This window comes from Varanus komodoensis, unplaced genomic scaffold (assembly GCF_004798865.1).
Source record: "Varanus komodoensis strain SLA01 unplaced genomic scaffold, ASM479886v1 scaffold35, whole genome shotgun sequence".
NCBI classification, from domain to species: Eukaryota; Metazoa; Chordata; class Lepidosauria; order Squamata; family Varanidae; genus Varanus; species Varanus komodoensis.
Window position 1 is genome coordinate 9,885,938 of NW_025335856.1, and position 8,378 is coordinate 9,894,315.

Genomic DNA, 8,378 nt, shown 5'->3' on the forward strand with positions numbered 1-8,378 from the left:
CTCATCCAAACAGCCATGCCAAAAGCTGTACTGAACTTGGAGGTAAGTCTACCCAGGAATGTCTAGCTGAGTTCCCTACTTAATGGTGCAGCCATACAATCCACCACTCTTTGGAAGTAAGTCACAACCAGGTTCAAGGGACCTAATCTTACATAAGTGAGCACAGGATGACATGTAAGGATGCAGAGGGGAGGCAAAGGGCTGAAAGCCCAAATGCATTTACTGAAAAATTACTTTGATTTCCAAGAACAGGACAGATGTATAAACTGTTTTTCAAAAGTCAGACTGAAGTGATTGCATCCAGGCTGGGTATCACAGGCATCCTGTGAATGAATGTATGGAAATGATGCTTCTAATGTACAATAGATACATTCCATGTGAAAATTGAAATACTACAAGCTGTGTTCTTTTACCAAAAACATATGCAATGAGACAGCTTGAACTAAGGTGTTTAACATGACCTAATGGATTTTTAAAACCTGTTTCTTTAAGAGCAGTTTGATTTCAATATAAGATTTTGTGGGCCGTGTTTGATAGCTAAGAGCAAATTCCTGCTGTTCACAATCAGTAAGCAATACTCACTGCTGTACTGAGACACTGGCATAAACACTTCCATCAGCCCAGTTCGCCCTCCAGGTGTTGCAGAACCCACATGCGTCTACCACAAATGTGGGCTTTTCCCAATCACTCCCATGCTGGGGTGCAGCAAAGGTAGCCTCCCCTCCAGTGTGGAGGAACGTCATAAGTGCATTGCAGACTTGAAAGCAAAGCTTACTGATTCCAGTAAGATGCAAGTGAATCCCCATCAACTAAAGGAAGAAGAACATAAAACCTGTATCAGGGTAATGGCCTGGAATGTGAAAAATTAAAAGATGCTCACTATGCTAAAATCTGTGCATAGGAGAGAGAGAAAGAGAGAGAGAAGTTGCTCTACTCACTGAAAGAAAACTCTGAAAAATTGCAAATGAGGCTAGAAATTATATCTTGGATGTGGGGAGGGGGGGATGAATTTCAGCTTTCTAAAACCATTGCTGGAAACTTTGGAACATGCTGCCATCACATGTTCAAAGTCCTCTCAGCACTCATTTCATCTTTAATAGGACCTCCGGAACTCAGATTGCTGTGGTTACTGCAATTCTCCTCTCTTGTTTTGCATAGTCTTCATTTTTAAAATCTAACAACAAAATATTCCTGAAAGTAAAATAGGTAACAGAACATTCCGGCTCCCTTCATTTGTTCTGTAGTGACTGGACCACTAGCCCCTTTCTAGGGGAGTATGGAAGCATCCACAGATAGCTGTGTTTCTTGGAAATAATGCTGAACTGAATGGAGTCTGGCATGATTCCCTCCTTAAGGGAGGTGTAAGTATGTGGGACATGTCTACTAAAATAAAATATGGCCCTTTCATTTGCTCAAGAAGAAAATCTGCCACAGTAATAGCTTCTATCCCTGGAACTGGTCAGCCCATATTGATGTTGAACATCTGGAAAGATCTGTGTTTCCAGTATGAGTGGAAGATCAAGAAATACTAGGAGCAACATCGGAGTCTGCTTTATGCCAGATGAGATTATTTACCCTGCCCTGAAAGTGGCCTTTTCCATCACATACTACTTAACTGGAGATGCCAGCAACTGAATTTGGACCTTCCGCATGCAATGTCGGTGCTCTGCAACAGAGCTACACGGTCCCTGACCCCACATTTTTCACACTGCCATTTCGATTCATCTGTAACGTAATCCAGAACGGTTACAGCCCAGCTGAAATGGCATTCCTTATCCTCACTAAAACTCCGAAGCAGGACAAATGAAATGCTGTTTGCAAGTGCATAGCCTTGGACCTGGAGTGCACTTCAGTGTAAGCAAGTGCAAAGTATACCTTAGGTCAGGGCAAAACTTTCCAACTACAACTTTACTCTGATGGGATCTGAGCTAGCATGGACTGACCAAGAAAGGGATCTTGGGGTAGTAGAGATCCGCTGGATTAAAATGCTCAGTGCTCAGCTGCTGTGAAAAAGGCAAGCTCCATGCTAAGCATAGTTAGAAAGGAAATGCAAAATAGAACTGGCAAGATCTCACTCCCCTTATACAAATCTTTGGTACGACTGCATTTAGCATATTGTGTTCGGTTCTGGTTGCCATATGTGAAAAAGGACATTATTGAGCTTGAAAAAGTATGGAGAAGGGCAACATGACGAGTGGGCTGGAGCAGCTCTCCTGTGAGGAGGGGCGACAGCAACCGGGGCTGTTCAGCTTAGAAAAGAAGCAAGGAAGGAGAGACATGATAGAGATATTTAAAATAGTGGATGGTGTGGACTTCCATGCTACTAGAACCTGGGTTGATTCCATGAAGCTGACTGGTGGGAGGTTTAGGACAGATAAAGGGAAGTGCTTCTTTACCCAATGTATAGTTAAACTATGGAATCCACTGCCGCAGCATGTGGTGATGGCTAGCAAGTTGGGCGGCTTTAAAGGGGTTGGACAGATTCATGAGGGAGGAGGCCATCAGTGGCTACCAGCCTTGCCAGTTTTGCGCTACCTCCTTCACGAGAGATGGCCTGCTTGCATATATATCCAAGTTGCTGAGCAGCTCTGGCAGACAGAGGTCGATCGAGTACCTATCCTGCTTGGGTGATTTTGTGGGCAGCTGCATATGGAATGCAGGACTAAATGGACCTAAAGTTTCCCCTAAACTCCTCATTAGTCCGACCTCACCTGGAATACTTTGTCCAGTTCTGGGCACCAGGATTTTAAAAAGATGCAGACAAATTAGAAAGGGTCCAGAGGAGGGCAACAAAAAGGATCCAGGGTTTGGAAACACTGCCCTGTGAGGAGAGACTGAGAGAACTGGGCATGTTCAGCCTTGAGAAGAGAAGACTGAGTGGGGACATGATATCCCTCTAGAAGTACCTCAAAGGCTGTCACAAAGAGGAAGGGCAAGATCTCCTCTTGCTGATGCCAAAGTGTAGGACACGGAATAATCAGTTTAAGTTGCAACAACCCAGATTCAGGCTGGACATCAGGAAAAGCTTCCTCAATGTCAGAGAAATATGACAGTGGAACCAGCTGCCTAGAGAGGTGGTGGGCTCTCCCTCACTAGAGACATTCAAGGTGAAACTGGAAAGCCATCTGAATGGGATGGTGTAACATGGTGTCCTGCAACAGCAGGAGGTTGGATCCAATGGCCTTCATGGCCCCTTCCAGCTCTGCTATTTTATGATTCTATGACCTTTGGCCTGATCTGGCATATGTTCTTATGGAACTACAGTGGTAGCAATGATTTACATAAAGCATATTAGCTACTCTATAAATACTGAAATGATAGTGACCATCAGCAGCAACAGCAGATTAGCTGGGTTCAGTCAACACAAAAGCCCATGCTATGGAGTATGGGTTTAGTGTGGGTTGTTGTTGAAATAGGATTATGTTGGCTGAACCCAACTGTGCTAAGAAGCCATGGCTTGTTAACCATGAACAGCTCATGAAGAGAATCCATGGTTTGTTGTTGGTTTGTTCACCATGTCTTGTTATCTTGACTGGATTAAACCACATGATAATCCATGGTTTAACCACAACCCATGGTTCAGTGGCATCCCACATTGAACCCCTGCTCAGCCCTTGTATATAAGTTACCTGGTTGCCTAAAATCAGTCAGTATGCATTGCCAGTGATTCCCACTTATATGATTCCACAAGTGTCGAAGCACAACACACACCATGTTACACTCACTGACAAGGACATCAGGAAACTTCATTATATAAAGGACACAATATTTGTCTTTCTAGCCTTCTCACTTCTTTCTGTCTGCAATACTAGAAAGGATAGTCATCTTTCCCATCACTTACTCGAATTCCAAGGGTTTAAGTTCCAAAGTGCAAATGCTTTGTCTCTAAAAGTGACAATGAGAACACTCAGTTTGAACTAGTTATACTTTGACTTTTAAGAAATCCTAAAGATGCATCACGGGGATGCCAGTAAAATTCAGGAAGCAGTCCTGGATAGTTTGTAAAGATTTTGTTAAATCGGTTTTACAGATTGACAGGCAAATATCATTCCATGATCTGCTTAGTAACAGGATGATTTTTTTTTCCTTTGGAGGGATATAAAAACATTTCATTCCTGTTTGCAAATGCATATTTTTTGCAAGTGCATATTTGTGCAAATCCCTCCCAAACATCCAAAAAAGAATGTTCTGCAAGTGTCTGTGACTTGGTAAAAGAGCCTACTGCAGCCACAAGAAATCCAAATTTATTTAGATTTGTGGTGGACTTCTGTAACATTCCTAGTCCTAAATGACATGCAGATGGACATAGAATGCACATTGGTTATACGTTTAGATGCAAGAAATATGTGCAAACATGCAATATGAAAAAGAACCTTAAAATATGCATATGGAGAAGACACATGGGTAGTTGTTCTTTCCCATTTAGGCTATGCTACCCTTTAAATAATCTTTCCTCCTTCATCTGTTACATTGTGGCATACCGAATCTTCCCAGAAGAGGAGTCCCAGCTGTACAAAAATGCCTGTTACCTTCATGACTTTGCCAAGTGCTTCATCCTGTTTGTTAAGGGACTGTAACTTTACCCCTATTATTCTGCCAATCACCTGATGCTTTTTATTCAGCCAATATGAATGCTGTTATAATTTGCTTAGAAAGCTTTTCACCTCGTTTTACTGTAAGTTGCCTAGAGAATCCATCTGGATTACTGGGCAGCATACAAATTAAAAACAAACAAGCAAGCAAGCAAGCAAACAAACAAACATCCTTCAGGTTGACCTAACCGGAAAAGGAACCTGTTGTATTTGCTAAATATACCAATGATATTTTGTAGCTCCAGTTTGTTCCTACGGAAGAAGTATGAAGATCCTTTTCTGAATTGCATAAGGATATGGAAGTGTTAATTTTCCAGCACAGATTTCATGTCCTGAGGAGCACTGTTGTTAGTTGCAAGACTACACTGACTGCATGGATGCTAGACCATGCTCAAGCATTCACACAACATCTTATATCATGACATCCCTCATCTCTGTCTTCTCCTGCTGAAGTACTGTACTTGGCTAGGAAGATGGAGAAAGGAAAAGATAGGCCTTGTTCAAGAAGCCTGAAATTTTCACCCAGCAGCCCATTCCCACCCCACAAGGCCTCTTCCCATGGCACCATCAACTGTGCTGGCAGCTTGGTTGCCACTGTGTATCATCCACCGCACCTTGGACATAGCATCATTCCAGGGGGTTCCTGGTAGGAAATAGTGGCTGCAAGAAAAGAGCAGAGGATATTCTAAAAAAAGTCCTGCAAAGTAGCCTCCTTTTACTAGGAAACAGAAAATGCAAATCCTCAGGCATTGCCTCCAAAAAATTATTTCCAGGAAATGTCAGCTCCATTTCATGGGCAGAAAGAAATGAGGCACACCAATGGCAAGTATTTCCCCGAGTTCATTCTTCCTACTGTCAATAGTTCAATATTAGTCTCTGTACAGCTGACTCCCCATGTGGGCACTGCTCTGTCAAGGGGATAACAGAAGCCTTCTCCAAGCCTTCTCCAAACAGACACGTTCAACTATCACCCCATCATCCCCAGCCAACACAGGCAATGACGGCTGTCATCCAACATAACTTAGAAGACCACTTGTAATTCACATGATTGAAAGCTCCCTTGTAGAAAAGCAAAGAAACCTAGCAAATAGGCTGAACCAGAAATGGTCCACATGCATGTTTAAACTTCTGCACATGGAGGAGCATTCGAAAGGGCATTTCCCATGTGTAACCTCCAGTGGTGCGGCTCCAGGATCTGTGTCACAGGGGAGCAAGAGCTTGGAGAGAAGCCGCACCAGCGCTTTTTTAGGAGTGGGGCCAATGACATCATTTGCCATCCCCCTCCTCAGAACCCCTTGCTTCCTCTGATCCCAGTATCAGTTTGTCTCATGGATGGAGGGTGAGTGTATTTTCCTAGCAACACCTCATTGATTATTGTTGTAATCTTTTTATTTCCCATTATTTAATTGTCAGTTGGTCTTAACTGTGGTTTTTATATTTATCACTGGATTCTGTATCATTTGATCTTATTTTATTTCTGCTTGTTGTAAACTGTACTGAGATGCCAGTACTGGGATGGTATATAAAAGCTTTAAATAAATAAAATAAATAATGCAAAATACTTTTGGGTGCTCTGGTCCTGGATGGGAAATTAAGACTCATTTGTGTTACAAAAAGACCTGCTTCTGATGGAGATGAGAATTGCCAGATTGGCTAGTCCATATGGATCAGCCCAGCTGCCTGAATTTTGGACTCTCCTTGGGCCAGGGCTGCGGGCGCTCTCGTGATGAGCACCTGCACTCACCAGATCACGGAATGGTGCAGGGGCTGACCAGGCCTTTTGGAGGAGGGAGGTGGACTGGCAAGTCCTGGGGTAGCCAAGCTGGCACCATCACGATGGAGACCTTGACAGACTGAATATCTTCCCCACTCTGCAGGCAGCAGAGGGGAAGGTACTACTTGTCTCTGAAGGGGAAACTGGGAGTGGATGGGGCTGTGGTGAGAGACCAGGAGGGGCTGCCTGGGGAAACTGGGCTGCTGTCCAGGAGATGGTGGTTAGCAGGCAGAATGAGCTACATCCTTTTTAGCGTTATGGTTACTGCCAGGCAGAGGTGATGCCAGTGACTGAAAGAGCAGTGGCTCAGGCCCACAAACGAACAAACAAACGGGCACACATGTATGGAAAGGCATTTAATTTCAGGGAGATTTTTAAAAAACTCAGGGAGAAAGATTTAAGAGGAGATCAATGGGAGGTGAAGTACATGTGGGCGAACAGCCAGCTAATCTCAGGGGTTCAGATGCAACAGGGGCCAGCCAGCCTCCTGTACCTTTATTTCAGCAAGGGTCCCTGGACAGCAGGGGGTGGGACAGATGGCCTCCCAGAGATTCCGGGCTTCTGAGGGAAGAGAGAGGCGCCAGCCCTAGTGGGCAGCCCCTTAAAACCGCCTGCCCTGCCAGATCAGCCTCACAAGGGTGCAGGTTCCTCAACGTCTGCCTCCTTTCCCTCTTTCTGCAGGAACGTCGCACTTGTTCCCAGCAACATCACATCTGGCGGCCGTCTGAATTCTCTCGATCCCATCCAGAAAGGTTTCAATTCTGCGCAGATGGGAGAAGGGAAGGGAAGGGAAGGGAAGGGAAGGGAAGGGAAAAGAAGGGAAAGGAAGGGAAGGGAAGGGAAGGGAAGGGAAGGGAAGGGAAGGGAAGGGAAGGGAAGCCCGTGCAATATAGCCCATTTCTTTCCTCTGAAAGCCTCTCAGACCATCAAGCCCACTGCGTCCCCGTCTGGCTTCACGTCTTCTGGTCAATTTCATTTTTTCAGCGCTGCCTCAAAGCGAAACAACAACAGCAGCCCAACTCGGGACTGTCATTACTTTACCAGGGTGGGGGGGAGAGACTCCGAAGGCATCGAGGGAGGGAGAGCGCCCCGGACCCGTAAAATCTCGCTCGCCTCGCCTCCCAGCACCGTCTAACTCCTCGCGGAGGGCGGGGAAGGAGGAAGCCCCTTTTCTTCGATTCCCTCCCCCCTCAATAAATCAAGGGCGTGCGTGGGGGGATGTTCAGAGACTACCTGGTAGTGGGGTGATCGTCAGATGATGGCGATTATAAATCGTGAGGATGGTGAAACGAGACGCGAGGACCTCTTTGTCAGTTGGTCGCGCTGGGGTTTGTCTCACCACCAAATTGGCGGTCCAGTTCTCGCGACCCTGCTCAAAATTCGACGACTCTCCTTCCTCCCCACAAACGCAAAGCAAAACAAAGCAGAAAGCACGAAATAAATGCCGCCTCCTTCTAGGCTGCGATTTTTCACGCTCACCTACCTGGAAGTAAGCCTGGCTGAACTTCACCGGGCTTACTTCTGAGTAGACGTCTGTAGGATGGCGCTTAATTTTCGTGCTGCCTCGCCAGCGACCAATCTCAAAATAAGAGAGCCTAATTCACCAGAACACTCCAAACGGAACGCTTTTATTATGTACAATTTTTCTGAACGGTGCGAGCCCAAAATGCAAACCGCAGCGCTCCCCCTGCCCGCAACGCAAAACTGATAAACGAACAGCCAAGAGCTACGTGGGCATTTGAACCGGATTTCGTTCCACGAGCCCAGATCTTCAGGCGCTCCGGAGGATCCCAAAGAGCGGAGAAGTTCCTTCTGCTCCCAAAGCTGCTGCGTCTCTTTTTCTCCGCCCTTCCCCCAGTCCGGATCTGGCCTCTGCGGAGCCGGGGGGCGGGCGGGGGAGGGGGAAAAGGCGCACTGGGATAACCCCGGCGATCCCAAGAGAGGCTGCGACCCGCATCCCGAGGCCGACGGAGATGCCTATCGGGCTGCGCAAGGCAGGGTGCGCCCCAGCC

The 8,378-nt window shown here is 46.0% G+C and overlaps 1 protein-coding gene across 5 annotated transcripts in view; it reads right to left on the bottom strand.

Annotated features, from left to right (window-relative positions):
* FLI1 (Fli-1 proto-oncogene, ETS transcription factor) overlaps positions 1-8,378 on the bottom strand; it is a 115,540-nt gene that overhangs the window by 82,061 nt on the left and 25,101 nt on the right. The gene's annotated exons all lie outside the window — the stretch shown is intronic.